Genomic DNA, 13,140 nt, shown 5'->3' with positions numbered 1-13,140 from the left:
CATCAGTCTCTCAGACACCACCCAGCCCCCACCCTCACTATGTTCTCTCCCTTGCATACTTTTCAGGTTAAATGTATTTTTTTCTTGCTTTCTTTCTCTCTGAGTTTTCTCCTCAACATAAATTCAGCAAATAAATGGATACAGTTACTTACAAATTAAATTAATTTCATTCTAAAAATCCACTTTTTAAATGAACTCAACTGTCGCTTTGTTCCTTGGCTATTTCTGACCTTGCTGCTCACCTGTTGCACTGCCTTACCGTTTTGTTACCCAGATTGCTCTCTGTTCATCACATTCACCAGTCCTGGAGTGGCTAAGGCACCCCATCTACAGCAGTAGGTTCACCTGCATCCCACCTGCTGCTCCAAAAGTCCTGTTTGTCTATCCCTCTAGCCATCTTACATGTACCCCTAAAGTGATGCTCCCAGCCCCTCTGGCCTTTCTTCTCTAGTTGTCTCCCATTCCCTGTCTTCTGGAGGAGAGCACGGACAGATGAGATCCATTTACAGTCCCTCCACGTTTTCTCTGCAGATCACAGGCATGATTTGTTTCCAAAAATTCAAGGGATAGAGAGTGGCTTTTGAATGTGGCTGCCTAAGGAGGACCATATGCCTGACATACGTCCAAAGGAAAGGGTCCTAACCCCTGACCTCTTAGGCCCTTCTTCTAGATTTTGTGTTAACAGAGAACTATTTTTTAATGTAGTCTTCTGAAACTGAATTCAAGTATACAATCACCTGAAACTTCTACATTTCAAGGCTATTAATTTATATGTGCAAAGGTAAGCTATTTTTGAAAGCACGATGAATTTCCCCCTCACTGATAGCCATGCCAATAATTATATTGTAAAGGTGTCCTTCTATTAAGTTGGTCTCTTTGTATAATGCATTTAGAAGGGCTGAAATGAAAAGATTTGGTCAAGTTCAGTGTCCATCACAGCCATTACCAGCAGTTTGCGACCTGCCCACACCAACGTCTCCAGGGAGACAGTGGATTTCAGCTGCTGCATCACCAACCTGTTGCCAAGGAAACAAGAGAGAGCAAAAAATCCTCAATGACATTCGATTTCAAGGCAGTCAAGACACCCCTGAAAGGAATTTCAACAGTCCTGAAAAGGTAGCTGAAATAGGCTTCTAATTATAAATTCTAAGCCAGCTCTTCTTATACCAGGTATGCTATCTGCTAAAATCTCAGTCTACAGTCATTCTATTTCCTAAGTCATGCACTCCAGGCATCACAAAAGCAAGAGATCATTCCTAGAGGGAGTAAGAGATAAGAGGAGAAAGGAGAGAAAGAGAGAGGCTAGGAGAAAAACTAGGTATTGGTAAAGTAATTAAGAGGTATAACACACTCCTAAGGCAAGCGAATTCGTAAGTCCTAACCTAAGTAAGGCCAGGATAAATTGCAGTCTACATTTGTATGCTTTTAAGTGTATATATAAGTGTAATTGTGTAAGGGAGGTTGAGAAATTCTAATCACATCTCTGCATCTATTAGAAAGTATGAGACTTGGTCTGGCATTTGTATTTTTGATTTGAATTCACACATGAAATATACGGGGCAGAACTTCTGAGCTTTGCATGATAGGGATGCCTCCTTACCACATATACAGAAAAAGCATATTTAATTCTTTAACTCCATTAGCATTTGTAACTTTCAATGTGGTAAGGTTTAGTTATAAATTTATGTTTGCGGAGACATAAGTAATCATGCATCACAGAATACAGAGCTGTGTAACATAAATCTTTGTGAGGACATTAATGAGTCTGTAGATATGGAAGCCCTTGGCTCTACCCAGAATCCTCCACGGGACTGTTTTCAGCTCTACCCTGGGTTTCCAATCAACTTCTTTCTCCTCGGTAGCCCTTCCCCGTGCTCACCAGTCTCCTGCCTGCAGGCTTGCATCCTTGTGGAATTTGAGGCTCTTTCAAATCCCTGAACCTCAGAACAATGTTCTCTGAGGAGAGACTCTTTAGAACATCCTTGATGAGTGATTCTCAACTTTCATGTACATAGGAATTATCCAGATGCTGATTCAGTAGATCTGGGTCACCAGCAATCTCCCAGGTGATGCAAAGTTTGCTGATCCAGAATGCTAGGCTATAGATTCTCTGAAGACAGCAGCTAACTCCAGGTAATGCCTAATATAGAGTGATGGCAGGATGTATGCTCTGCAACTTTTTGAGTGATATTGACCCTATGCTACCTCTCCACTCCACCCCATCTCCATGCCATCCCCTGGAAAGGACTTTAAAAGCTTCATGCACTTTCAGAGATTAACAGTCCAACAGCACTCTTGATTCACCTCTTGTGGAAGAATCTGGCTAACAGATTACGACATTTGATTCTCCCTCTTTCCGAGCACAGAGCATGCTTACATTTCCAGCTTCTCTAGCAATTAAGCGTGATCATATGACAGAGTCATGACAAATGGGATGTGAACAGAAGTGTTGTGTCTACTACCCCTTCTTCTTGGTGGTAACCACTAGACCTAGGTAGCCTAGGAGAAGGAAGGAGCCTGGATCCCTAAACTCTTGAAGAACTCACCATTGATCAGTTACCCATTTTAGGCTCAATGTGAATGAGAAATAGTCATTATATTTGAATGATTATGCACTTTTTTTTTTAGAGCAGATAAAATTATCTAGTTGTATATCCCTGTCATAGATATCGTCATATTATATTGCAATTGTCTTTCACGCTGAATGTGAATCTTCAAAGGTATTTAAAATGAATTTTTTCACCCCATGCATATATCACCATGACCAACCTAAAGTAGGAGATCAAATTTGCTTTACAAATTAGTAAATGAAGATGTGTTACTACGTAGTCATTCATCTGTTCAGCTGTAATATCATTTCACTTTCTTGTCCCATAAAAAGAGAACTAGAGGAAAAATAAAGCTAACTTAATTATGCTTGGATTTTCTTTACTCTCTCTGGGACATAAAATGGAAGGGGTAGGGGAGAAGAAAAGATATGCTACATAGATATCTTTATCTTAGTTCTATGGTAGGCGTGACCTTTCCATGAGAGATGTGATTTCCATGAGAGATTCGATTCTACAGAATGAAACAATGTTGGAAATTGAGTAGAGGTTTTAGTGAAGATGAATGGCACTGAATACAATAGAAATAGAAAATTATAATATAGATTAAGGGATTAAGAGGAAATATACATCTATGTATACATATGTATAAAGCATATATTACATGTTGCTAAAATATTTGAAAGTATAATGATCCTGGAAAATTTAGCATTGGTGGTTGTCGTAGGTACTTTGTGGGACTTTCCAAGCAACCATATGAGATAAACGTTACTTGGATTTCTTGTCTCCACCGAGCCCGTCCCCCTGGCTCTGTGAAATTCTGCTGGGATAGATAGAGGAGAAGGGCTCTGCCTGGTGGTCATCACATCCCAGCTGAGACAGGGATGTGGGCCACACCTCCTGATGCCTATGTACAGACGTGGGCTACTGGTCCTCTTCTGTTCTTTTACATTTTGAACTCCTTTTATCTTCCTTTAGGTTGATCTTTGAAAATACAATCTGGGTATAGGTATGTCAGTGTTTTCTAACAGACCTAATTGCATATATTTTTTTTTGAGAGATTTTTTTTTTTTGAATTGAGCACATGGGCTCACTGGAGAGACAGAGAGTCATGAGAGACAGAGAGACAGCAAAAATGACCTCCCCCCGCCCCATGCTGCGATCTCTTCTCCTCCATTTTCCTGTCAGGATTTTGAGCATGCATGCACACGTGCCTGGCATGAGTTTTAAGCTGCCAGGTCCAGAACTTGAACCATGGTAGACTACGTGGGAGTTCAGCAATGTAACCATTATGGCATTTGCTGGTCCCTGCATATATTCTTATAAAGAAACTTGATGGCTTACAAATTTCCAAATCTAGCTTTATTACTGTTTTTGATTTTTTTTTCTTTTTTTTTTTGATGTGTATTATTTTTATTGCCAGAGGGTGTTCATGTACACCAGAGAAAGAGAGAGAGAAAGAAAGAAAGTACACCCCCCCCCCTCAGTGGGGCATGGTCACATTGCAATAATTTTCTCTCCATTTCTCCATCCTATGGAATTTTGGGTATCCACACACTTGCATCTGGTATGTTTTGTAAGCCACCAGGGCCAGTACTTGAACTGCAGTTGACCATGTGTGATCTGGCTCCCTAGGCACAGGACTCAATTTCTGTGCCAAGGGACCAGTCCTGAACATTTTATTTTCTAAACAATTCATTTGGAAATACTTCCTTCCTGAAGTCCACCCTAAATAGTCCCATGGGTTTTTCAACAGCCATCACAAATCTCATCCAGGAAGTTTAATGAGGTCTTTCAGTATTTATTATCTTTGCCTCTCCTAATCATAATGTTACTCCTAATTCACATCACACTGTTATATTTGTACTATTCCTAAATCGTTTTAGTTATGTAAAGCTTGTGGTGTAATTGAATTGTCACAGACATGTTTCCAATTGTGACATGGAGGGCAGGGCCTTTACCTCTATAAATCCTTTGTAGCTCCTACAGCTTGTACACATGTACTAAATGCTTGTAAATATTTGACAAAATGCATCACACTTCTTTTGCAGTTCCACACTGCCTAGTACACTGCTGGGCACATAGAAAAGTATCTAAACAACAATCATCCCCATGTCTACAGAGTTTACATTATGCTTCATTGTATCCCGAACTCCTAGCCCAATGGAAGACACTCAATGAATATATTTTGAGAAAATTATGGATGTTATGAATGTTTGCATGGTTTTGCTGTATCTCCCTTTTATTTCTCCAAATTTACAAAGCAAATCACATACATTAAAACTTCTCAAATCCTAATGTACATATGATTCACCTCGATACCTTGTCAAAATGCAGATTCTGTTTCAGTAGATCTAAGATGGGGCCACATTGTGTAACTGTGAATGGAGCATTTATAATTAGATCCCAAGTGATGCTCAGGGAGTCTACAGGTCGCATTTTCAGTAGTGAGGATATTGACAAGCCTATATAAGATGCAGGGCTTCCACAATTAGATTGAACCCTATCACTGAACATCAGCACATATATTCATTAAATGTGTTTATTTTCTGGCCTCTCAGGAAAGAGGTGCTGGGGCACTGAATCTGTAAGCACCTAGATGAGAATTACATAGTCATTAAAACAACCCCACCAATATCCAATAATCAAGATCTGCTAAGTAAGTATTGACCAAATCTAATTCTGCTCAGTGTTAGGTCTAATGAGAATACAGCCATAAACATAAGGGCAATGTCCAGAAAGGCTGACTCTTAAAGACCAACTAATGATGGTGTCACAATTATCCTGTGTATGACAAATAGGCAATAACTATTTTGGGAGAAATTATACAGGAAGATTATCATTGGAATGAAACTCTCTCAGCTATCAGAATTGGGGACAAAATAAAACAGCTTTCATTGTTGTGTAAGAGATCAGCTCATTATTTATTTTCAACTTTGTCTTAATGCCCATACACACACACACACACACACACACACACAATCAAACTGAACTGAGTAAAAATTCCTGGGACCAAGAAGTTGAATGTAAATGGTAAGCTAAAATTATGCTATGGAACAGGTAATCATTTAAAATAGATCTTGTTTCTCAATACTTCATTTCAGGGGCAAAGGTCTACAACTCACCATACCCGGCATTCAGAGAAGTGTATTTATTAGCCATTATTTGATAATCTCTTATGTCGTCTCATAAAATAATCTTTTGCAATTAGGGTCACTGTCTATACTCTAAATATTTTTAAATGCTCATTTCCATGCTATACAAACTGCGGGTAAGGTAGATAATAATAGGTTTTACTGATTATTAAGCAGTGTTATGTTGCAGTCAAAAGTCTAAGGACTCAATTCAGACATGAAAGGAGCTAATTTTTCATTTGTTGTTACTGCAGTAGATGCCAGAGTAATCATCATTATTGCTGCTATTCTGTAGAAAGGCATCCATTTTAGAAGCTCGAGTACATTTTCAGAATGTGTAATCAGATTTACTCTACCCACTTGCACACATCACAGAGCATTTTGTATCTATTCAGGTAATGCTTTGATATTGAGCCTCGTGCATGCAACTTTCCACCACGTGTAAGATGTAAACCCACCATGACCATGTCTGCACAGAGCTTGGTGGGAAACTGAAGAACAGGCTTTAGGAGATGGCACAAATTAGATACATCTGCCCCACTGTCCTCTCACATTTCTTATCTCAGGCCCTAACCCTCTTCCTGGTTTTGATCACCCTAAACTGCACTTTCCTGTTAATAAGTCTTGAGACATGGACAGAAGAATTATGGAGAAAAAGGGGCAAAGAGTATTAGAGTGTTAGGAAATATGTTACCAAAACAAACAAACAAACAAAAGAAGCATCAAGAGATTGGGAAAGTAAGGATTAGAAATAGGGACATTTTCTTGAACTTTTAGAATCAGTGTATGTAGAGAAAAGAGAGAAAGTGGGATAAGGGGGAAAAAAAAGAAAGATTGTCTCAATGTCAGTGTGTGTGAAAAGTTTCGAGACAGATTTAGACTAATAAAAACATAAACAGAATGCAGTTTCCACTCTCTTCCAAACATTTTAACCTCCAAAACAAGATCCTTGGAGACTGGGTTTGGTTGTTGGCATTCTCCTCAATGCTACTCCTATCATAACCCTTGACAAATTTCAATATCCACATAGACGATCTTTCTAATTTCTTCATCCTAGTTCTTTGACCTCCTTTCAATTTCAAGCATGTCCTCTAAGACTGTTGTTTTTTTACTTTTACAAATAATTCATTTCCTCTAGAACCATGACTGCAATATTCCTTGGACATCACTGGATCATGCCACAATTTTTTAATTTATTGTTTTAGAGAGATGTTTGCTAAAGGGAGCAGACATTTTCTGGAGAGACAGAGAGACAAAGTGAAAAATCACCCCCTCATGGGGGATGGCCATGCTGCAATCCCTTCTCCTCCATTCTCCTCCTGGGATTTTGGGCACACATGCACATGTACCCAGCATGAGTTTCAATCCTCTGCATCCTGGACTGGAACCATAGTCAGTCATGATAGTTCAGTGCCTTAACCACTACACCACCTGCTGGTCTTCACCATGCCACTTTGTAACAACCTCTCACCCCTCTAGGATTCGTAATTCCTTCTGTACGCTAGTTAAATGGCACTGTCCATTGTTAGGATACCTACACTTGTATATATTCTGGTTTTCTTTCCCCCTCTATTTCTTTATCAGGAGAGCAACTAAGAACTTCAGTCACAGTTAGTTCTAACTCCCCATTTATTCCTTATCTGTACTACTGCAGCTGAATATGACTAAGGAAAAACCCACATGGTACTTAACCATTATCCTCAAACAGTTCCTGGTCCTTGCTCTGCTCACTCTCTTACTCTCTAGGAGGATCATTTCACAGCTTCTCCTCTTCCTAAATCCTCTTCTGCTCTCTACCCCCTTCTTCAATCACATATAATAATCTTGCTTTCTAATTTACTCAAGGAAAAATCAAAGTAATCAGAACAGAAAATCCAGAAGCTTCCATCACTACATTTAACTCATCTATTAAAGTGGTGCCTATAAACTCCACTTGTCTTTCTTGTTAATAGGACCTATGTTTCTTCCATCTACACATTAGATACAGTATTTTTTTTCCTTACTCTCCACTGGAAGATTAATTTTTCCTTTGCTGTTAGAATAGGCCTACCAGTTTATAAAAGTATTATTCTTCCCATCTTAAAAAAATAAAAGAAAGTGTCTTTTTTTTTTCTCTGGCAACCTTCCTCTTTTAAACTCATTCCAGGCAGGATTAGTTCTTTAGTAAACAAGACCCCACAGAGTTCCCTTGCCCCTTTCACCAGGAAAGATGGCAGAAAGGACTAGGAAGTGGACCCTTGCCAGGCACTAAATCTGCCCGTGTCTTTGTCTTGGCCTTCTCAGCCCCCTGAAATGTAAAATATAACTGTCTATTTACAAGATACCCAGTGTATAGTATTTTGTTATAGCAGTCTGGACAGACTAAGACAGTCCCTTAACTCTGAGCTCCCTGAGTCAGCCCTTTACTCACTAATGCACTATTCTCAACGGTCAAGTAATCATTTAAAAATACAAGTCAGATCTTATCTCCTGTTTATAAACCTCCAATTGCTTCTCATTTCATTCCAAATAAAAGAAAAAGTCTACAATGTTTACTAGGCCCCTGGTACTGCTTTGAATTTTACCATTTTCTGTACTACTTCACTCAACTATTCCTTGAACATTCCAAGCACATCTCACCTTAGGGCTCTTGTACTGTTCGTTTCTTCCGCATAAAATCGTCTTCCTTGTAGACAGCAACATGATTCACTCTTTATCTCCTTTTGGCCTTGTTTCCATGCCACCTTTTTAGGCCTTCTCTGACCTCTCAGATTTCAACCCTTGCTCTCTCCATTTCCAACTCCTGCTTTTTCCCCCTTTCCTTCAAGGTATTTATCACCACCTGATGCTATTCACTATCGTTCGTTTTGTTTATTGTCTCCTCACTAGAATATAAGTTCCTTGAGAGTTGTGATTTTTTTTTTCTGTTCACTATCATACCCAAGGCTTGAATTCTAGACCTTTGATAAGTATTTATTTAATGAATGATATGAAGTTCAATCTTCATGCTTTTCTTTGTAAGTCGCATGCAATCAATATAAGGAAAATCTAAACCTCAGGTGCCCCACTCCTTTTTAAAAAGTTTATTTATTTATCACTTTCAAGAGCATGAGAGACAAGAGAGTGAGGAAGCGACAGGAAAACAGTACTCCACGGAGCCCTACCACCACAATTCAGCCCCAGCCTCAGACACACCTTGATATGAGCACAAATAGGGTTGTCACACTCAGGGAGGTCTCTGGACTCCAACCAGAAGTTTTCCCATGTGGGTCCGCCTCACAGAGCATCCTTTTTTACCACTCTGCCACCCATGCTCTTGTAAGAACAATCTGAAATGATTAATCTAAGAACACTCAACCATTTTAAGTGAATGAGAACTATCAAGTTGGTTATCCAGATGTTTCGATTGGCCACAGTAATCTAACCAGTAATCTACTGTTTTTAATCTCTTTAATAACTAGAATATTTTTAGAATAATTAGATTACTGGTGACTAGGTCTGGGTCACTTCTACTATTAAGACTGAAAAACCATTAGATTAAAACTTTGACTTAAAAATATGAATCAAGGGCCAAACCATGGCACACTGGTAAAACACTAAGTTATGCAAGAAAATCTCACATGAGAAGGTTGTTCATTCAAGTCCAGATTCAAGTCGACTCCTCCACACTCTGGATGCATGCATGCTTGCCTGTGATCCAGGACTTGCTGAAGACTGGAGGTACATGTCAGCATCAAGGTCTTGTTGAGGTTGCTGTCTCTCTCTCTCTCTTTCTCTTTTTCTCTCTCTTGCTCATGGAAGATATGATTAAACATGCATAACTGTAATTCAAGGGGTTATTTTCCATCCTTACTTGAGTACTGTCATCTTTCTCCATGATTTCAGTGCTTTTTGTACAGCAAAATTGTGTTTTCTATTAGAATTCCAGGCAGTTATAGGTAGGAGAGATTTTGGTTGGTGTTATTTTAAATAAAACCTTTTTGCCTGCACACTCAAGAGTTGGAGATTCTTGTCAGTGAGTTGGTTACTTGATTTGTCCAAGGTAATAGATAGCTGTCTTCCTATTTTTTAATCTTCCCAGGTTGATAAGAATTAGGAAGGGCCTGAATTCATAAAGCAGCATATGGAATATATTATGAGGGAAATGAAAAAGGGAACAGAGATGCTGGAGTCTTGAAGAACAGTTTTGTCATCCTGAATATTTTGTTGAGATCTTAGTGCTATTTATCTTCTTATGCATAGAAAAAAATTTGAGCCCATAGGTATTTCTTTCAATCAAAATGACTGAAAACGCATTTTTAGGGGCTGCCATGTAGGTTATATAATACATTTTATATTCTACATATATTTATATTTTATATAATGATTTTCTATTCTGTTATAGATTTCACTGATTCTGGTGTAGTTGACTGGCAAGTTAATTTTCTTGTTGGGAAGGTGATACTCATGCCCTGCCTCTGCACCTCTTCTCTACCCTAGCTTCTTGTTTCTACGGCATTATTCCCAGAAGCCCTGCAGCACAAGATGCCCTTCCTGTTCTTACAGGAATCACTCTTCTCCCTCGGCCATCTCTAGACGTGGGTCTCTCATTCCAGTTTTCCTCTGCAGGTCAGACTTTCCCTACAGCCTCTATTATCACCTTTCTTGGTCATTTTTTACCATCCTGGAATTCAGCTACATAAGTGTGGGAAAAGTGGCTGAAGATAGCCCCAAGTAAGAGAAGAAAGATAGGGGAGGCATGGGAAACTAGGATGGGCTTAAAGACTAAGACTGAAGACTAAGAATCCTGGACCAGAGCTGGGTCAAGCAAATGCTAATCCCAGAGAGAAAGAGGAACACTTCTGTTTGACTTTAAGTTTTTCAGTAAGAAATATAATTAAGGAAAAATGGACTCAGAGGACACTGTTATAAAATATGAATACAGAAGTACCAATGAAATGAGAAGAGGCAAATAAAATTTCATAGTAATCCAAAGGGCGACCTGTAATGCCCTCTGCTTCTAGAGAAGGGTTATCCCTCAGTGAATTTTCTGGACACATATACCTGTTACAAATATTTTAGATAATTATTTCCATCTATATTATTTGTGCACATGTTGGCTGACATAGAAAATACTGTAAACATCTTTTCTAAGTGGAGATCAAAGCTCGTATTTCTATTTTGCTTTTATTTTTAAGATCATGTGAAGGAATGAATATCTATTTTTTCTCTTGCAATGCTGTATCATGTGGGTTTTAAAAACCCCTTCACACAGTATGAATGAAAAACCAAAATGTTGGCAACTTGTTAATAATAACAGTACTAATTAGAGTTAATTATGTGTTGAATAAATAATAGTATGTTAAACAAATGCTATATTAGTTCGAAATCAGTATCCATTCAAGAAACATATATTGAGCATCTTGTGTGTATTAAGTAGAGACAAGGGAAACATACGATATGGTCCTGCCCTTGAACAACTTATATAATATAGTGAGTTTTGAAGCTCAGCAGATATATATATATATATATATGACTAAAATAGAGAGTCTCAAGCTCTACCAACAAAGATTCTGATAGAGAGAATGAAAGAAAAGTCAGAAATCTATATCTTTCACTAATTATCTCAGGAGATTCTTACATAAGTGGCCCTGTCAACATGCTTTGAGAAAAGTAGATCTGACAATATAAATAGATACATAAACAGGCACATTACAAAATGTAGTAAATGTTATAACAAAAAGATTGTACTAGATGCCCATCAAGCTCCACTCTCTGAAGATATCAGGAAGAATCCCCAAAGGAGAAAACACTGGAGCAGGCCCCTGAGCCAAGTCAATTTGCTATAAGGAGAGGAGGATGAAGACCATTTCAGATCTTGTGCAAAGAAAGTGTCCTAAATGTGATGGTGGCACCTAGAGAAAGGCATGAGACTCATTGCAAAGAGAACAACACAGTGCTATGGAAAACCATGGAGGAAAGCTACAAAGTGAGGCCAGGACATAAGTGGGATCCTGATCTAAAGTGTTTGTATATTTAAAACCATAGGCATTGGAAAACCAAAAAAGATTCAATAGACAGAAATGGTCAAAATAAATTTTGGAGCCAAATTTCTCTATTTGCATGATAAAGGATGTGTTAGAGAGAAATGAGTTTGGTGCCCAGGAGACAGATACACAACTGTGTCAATAATCCCTTAAAGGGAGTATAGTAGGAGCAATGTGCACAGAAGGACTAGAGGGATTTGAGGGCATTTAATGTAGAATCTATAAAATGCCAGGGTAAACCAGCATGCTGGATAAGAAAAGGGCCATGAGAAAAAAAAAAAAAAGATTTAAAATAATGTATTTTCCAGTCTAAGTAAATGTGTTATTATTAGCTAAAACCAGAATAATGGAATTGAGATTGAGGTTGGTTAAGAGGAATGATCAATTCTATTTTGCATATGCTATATTTGAACTATTTCACGTAAACTCCTGGTAGCTATATCCAGGAGGCTGCTTCAATCTGAACTTCTTATTTTTCCCTTCAAATCTTGAAATGAAATTGCTATCTACCCATTTGCTCAAACCAGAAATTTACAAATCATTCCTGATTCATTATTTTTTCTACCCACTGCTTGTCATCTAACACTAAGTCCTATTGCTCTGTACTCAAACATGTATATCAAATTCAACCACTTCCATTCACATCTGCTCCCATCAGCTACCCTAGCTATCTACATCCCTCATTTGAAACCCAGAAGTCTCATAAGGTTAATTCCATTTTCTTCTTAGCAACAACAGAAATAGTAAAAAAACGAATCCTGTGTTATCAATCCTTCTATTATTTCCTTAAAATAATGACTTGCAGGGCCATGTAGTGGTACAGTGGTAACACAACTTGTCCCACAAACAAAAGGTCCTGGATTCATGTCCTGGGACCTCCCTGAGCAAGCTGGGTGTACATATGCATGCTCGTGATCTGGGTTGGCTGAGACTGCAGACTAAAGACTTCCTTGAGGTACCTGTCTCTGTCTATCTGTCTGTCTCTACACTCTCTCATGCAAGTAATAAATAAGTAAACTTAAAAAAAAAAAAAAAGACTTTCAAATCTACCTAGACAAAAATCCAAAGTATTTTTTAGGACTTTAAAATTTGATGACAACATGCTATTACATTTCTCTCCAAACAAATCACACCACTCCTTTCAGTGCTCATTTTTGTTAAGTCACTAAGGTCAATAACATCTTCCCACCACACAACCTTAAGTCATGCTATTCCCTGCACCTGGAACAGACTTCTTCTGAAAATTTCCATGAAAATGTTTTCTTTTTAATCATCCAATTTCTGCCCAATATCACTTCCTCAGAGGGTCTACGCTGACCAGTTTATCTAATAGTAGGTCTCCTATATTCTCTTTCTCATCTTGATTGTTTCATGCACAGAAATTGTTATGATGTGCTTTTTTTTTTTTTTTTTTTTTTTTTTTTTTTTTTTTTTTTTTTTTGGGGGGGTTTTTTC

General features: G+C 38.2%; 1 long non-coding RNA gene across 1 annotated transcript in view; it reads left to right on the top strand.

The window, feature by feature from the left end:
- The first annotated feature begins 1,039 nt into the window (after positions 1-1,039).
- The window catches only part of LOC102487917 (uncharacterized), a 15,251-nt gene continuing 3,150 nt past the window's right edge, over positions 1,040-13,140 (top strand). The window contains exons 1-3 of the long non-coding RNA XR_336486.1: positions 1,040-1,170; positions 5,108-5,205; positions 10,139-10,267. This is a non-coding gene — a long non-coding RNA (uncharacterized LOC102487917). The remainder of the gene's footprint in view (positions 1,171-5,107; positions 5,206-10,138; positions 10,268-13,140) is intronic.

The sequence above is a fragment of the Tupaia chinensis genome, unplaced genomic scaffold, assembly GCF_000334495.1.
Source record: "Tupaia chinensis unplaced genomic scaffold, TupChi_1.0 Scaffold139218_1, whole genome shotgun sequence".
Taxonomy (NCBI): domain Eukaryota; kingdom Metazoa; phylum Chordata; class Mammalia; order Scandentia; family Tupaiidae; genus Tupaia; species Tupaia belangeri.
Note: the sequence above shows the minus strand (reverse complement) of the source record. Positions and strands in the feature narration are given on the sequence as shown.